The sequence below is a fragment of the Myotis myotis genome, unplaced genomic scaffold (assembly GCF_014108235.1).
Source record: "Myotis myotis isolate mMyoMyo1 unplaced genomic scaffold, mMyoMyo1.p scaffold_m19_p_11, whole genome shotgun sequence".
NCBI classification, from domain to species: Eukaryota; Metazoa; Chordata; class Mammalia; order Chiroptera; family Vespertilionidae; genus Myotis; species Myotis myotis.
Genome location: NW_023416315.1, coordinates 32,556,401 through 32,560,419, shown reverse-complemented (window position 1 = coordinate 32,560,419; position 4,019 = coordinate 32,556,401). Strand labels below are relative to the sequence as shown.

Genomic DNA, 4,019 nt, shown 5'->3' with positions numbered 1-4,019 from the left:
AGTATGAAGAAAAAGATAGCTGCATCTAATAGAATGAAAGGTTACTATCCATACAGAAGTGTAACCAAGAATATTATGAAGTGAGGAAAGGAAATACTGGGATACGGGCTTGTGCCAGCAGAGAAATAGCTATTTCCAAGCAGTTAACAAGGGAATGCATTCGACAGAGTTCTGTGATCCCAGAAAAGCTTCAAAGCCTGGATTACAAAGTAGGGCATGACTGAGGGTTCCTACTGGGTAGGGTTCTCTAAGCTTATTATCTGCATCCTCATCTATATGCAATTTTTCACACTTAATAGTGGATATGTAATATAGTAGATATGGGATATGTATAGATGCTGTTCTGTTAAATAAATTTACTAATATAACTCTGTGGTGAGTGTATCTAACTTGGATTTTAGGTATTTCCTAAAGTCCTGAGAAGGGAGGAAAATAAGTTACACAGTTGTATTCCATGAAATGAAATGGGGAAAAATTCACAAAACTTAGCAAAAGAAGTGCTGTTACACAATAAAATGTAAACAAAGCAATAGAGCAGTATGCTAATTCACTTTTGTGATTATAAATTACTAATAAATGTTTAGAAATCTATATTCAGCAAATTAAGGTTAGATGCTTACAGGTTCAGTTTATAGTTGAGGCAAATTTTGATTACAATGTTCATATTCACACCTAAACATGTAGAGTAATAATACATAATTTGAGTATTAGCTATTTTAAAAATATTTTAGACAAGGATTAGCTAGGTTCTTTGACTAAATTAGCCAATTATTTTCAAATAAAGCTTAGATTCTGAAATTATACAACTGTTTGAGCCAAAGTTGCCAATAAACTTTACAATCCCCGCAAAGACGTGAAACTATAAGTAAAGAACATTCGGAGGACAAAAATGGCTCTTGGGGATTAAAAATAGAAAACAGAACTCCAAAACTCCATAGAATAAACCACTCAAAAAAGGAACAAAAAGACAAAGATAGAAATATAACAAAATAAAAATAAAGAAACAACCCCTATGAATTTGTGGTAATAGGAATTTCAGAGATGTTACCAAAAATGGAAATCATAAACAAAATACCTTGAGAAAATCTCCAGAACAAGGCCACTACGGCAGCGAGGCAGGGGAACCAGTGTCCACCGCTGCTACCGCTGCAACCTGTTCCCTGCAGCCCACACAGGCCCCGCCTGACCCACATGGCCCGCGGCTTCCAGAGCAGCCACTGGACTTCTCCTTCAGGCCCTGGAAGCTGACAGTGGCTAAGACCCACATCATGAAGTCAGCGGACAGTGGACATGGAGAAGTTTGCTGGTGAATTGCATATGTCTTCTGTCCCCAAAATGATGTTTGGAAACAACATTTTAAGAATCCAGCATGGTTCTAGCCTTGGGATCGAGTTCAATGCAATTGATGCTTTAAGATGTGTAAACAACTACCAAGAATGCTTAAAGTGGCCTGTGCAGAAGAGTGGCAGGAAAGCAGGTCAGAGGGTGGACACTCCAAAGATGTTATTAAGCCACTAGACACCCGGTGCATGAAAATTCATACACTGGGGGAGAGGGGTCCCCTCAGCCCAGCCTCTCGCAGTCCGGGAGCCTCAGGAGATGTCTGACTGACGGCTTAGGGCAGCCCCTGCCACCACCACCACCGGCAGTGGCCTACGGAGGCAACCAGGTGGGCCAATCAGGGAACTGCGCCAGCCAGCTGGCAAGTGCCTGGCCCTGCCTCCCCCTGATTGCCCCTCCGCTGCCGCTAGTCATCGCCACTCCCCCAACCCCCCACCCCCAATCGCTGTCCCCTCCCTCTGCCTGCCACCTGCCTGCACATGCCTTGTCTGGCCTGGCGCTGCCTGCGGGCCATCCCCACCCCTCACCAACCAGTCATTTTGCGGTTCGGTAGATTTGCACATTACGCTTTTATTACATAGGATATGATTACACCTATACAACAGATTATAAGGGAGCATTACCTGGAGAATTACTGAAGTTAAAGGTTGTACCAACAACAGTTCATATAGATGCAGAGAAATGGAAAGCCAGAGAACAGATTAAGATTTTTTAAATTCTTTTTAAGGATGAACTACATGATCATGGAGTTTCAAGACTAAGTGTGAAAATTAGAGTAATGCCTTCCAGTTTTTTCCTGCTGTTGGCCATTTTTCTTGAGAATTTATAGAGTGCTTATCAGAATGAATGACAGGAGACTTTACCACAAGGCCAACAAGACCTACATGTTACGAGAATATACAACACAAGAGAGCAAAATTGCTAATTTAATGCATGTTTCGCCTTCCCTCTTCACGGAACCTAATAAAATATCACAGTATTTATTGATCAAGGAGGCAGTTTGTGAAAAGCTAATACTTCCAGGAAGAATTGATCATAACCCCACAGACTCTTAAGAAAATTCACCTGTGGAAGAAAATGTGAGGTACCATAAACTCACCGTGAAATCTGATGGAGACCTTGGCTACGTGGAGAGGGGTATTTTTTTATTACGAGAATTAATTGCCTTGTCTATGTGCAGATTTTCTGTAGCCATGAAGGGCCCAGAATAATGGATAGAAAGTACAGTGTCTAAGAAAGAGCATTAGAGCATTTAGAAATTTTACAACACTGGAAACAAAGAGATTATCCCTTGAGCTGACAGAGACAATATATATGTGTGTGTATACAGGGATGGGCAAAAGTAGGTTTACAGTTTTAATACAAATAAATAATATAATAATTAATAAATAATATAACAAGAACAAACTTTCACATACTCACAAATGTAAACCTTCTTTTGCCTACCCTCCTGTACACACACACATACACACACACACACACACTAAACCAGAACACTATTCCTTCCCAAATAAGTCATTCAATTGTTAAGGTAGAATAAACATATTTCTGATCTGAAAAAGTTCCTACCACACTACCTTTAAGTAAGACACTAGCAGAAACACTCCACCAAAAAGACAAAGTATCTCCACAAAGCAGGGTATCCAATCCAAGAGAGGCAAATGAAATCCGCATTCATAAAAGGAGACCCAAGAATGATACTGTACATCAGGTCTCAATAGTATGGCATCCAGACACAGCACAAAAGATTCCAAGTAAGAAGTCTCCAATAAGAGGAAATTAACACTCTCTTTTGAGTTGCAATATATTGAAAGAAGATTTACACATTTGGAAAAGAACATTGGGTAGAATTAGTGATAAATACAAAGAAAAATAAGCATATGGAAAACCAAAGCAATTATTAGTTCCAGGAAAACATAAAATTGTGTCAACTAGAAAAGTAAGGTTATACTATTTGGCTTACCTGTATGAAAATAGCAATTACTTGTCATTGATCTGAACAAAACATACAACTACACTGAAAAGGTGCATGTATATGGTAAGGTCAGTGGTGGTTCTGTGAGAATGAGCTGAATCCACATCTTCTGAAGTTACTCATTACTTAGAAAATTACAGCAAACTTTAAAATATTTTAAAACTGAAACTAGTTACTTCTAAGAGCAAGAAACAGAGGAGGGTAATGCAGGAAGAAACTGCTGTCATTTACAACAATCTAAATTTGACTTTTATATTAGTTTTACAGGTAACATTTAAAAATAACAAAAAAGTTTAAAGGAACCTAATCAGGTATTTTGCAGTTGGTCCATTTGAATTCAAGTCTCTATGTCTGTATTTCCCAAATAGGTGTGATTCACCAAACTTTGGTCATAATTTGGGACCACTAAAGACCCCCAAAAAACTGCAAAGCTAGAAGATCCCCTATGTGTACTTAAATATCATAGTCCAATAAGACCCTGAAAGAGCATAGTTGTAGCAAGAGTGAGATCTCAGTATTGATGAGAACAAATATCTACTCAAAAGTTTAGAGAAGTCAATAACATGGTTATCAAATTTTGTAAATTAATTCCTATTTAGTTTACCTGGGTAGTTGCCTTTATCGTCACTGCTGATATGAAACTTGACCTTTCATTCCTAGGGAAAAAAAAGTACAGTATTTAATGAAGCACAATGTCAAATTA

At 38.5% G+C, this 4,019-nt stretch overlaps 1 pseudogene; it reads left to right on the top strand.

The window, feature by feature from the left end:
- The first annotated feature begins 1,191 nt into the window (after positions 1-1,191).
- LOC118666576 lies at positions 1,192-2,552 on the top strand (annotated as a pseudogene).
- The last annotated feature ends 1,467 nt before the right edge of the window (positions 2,553-4,019 follow it).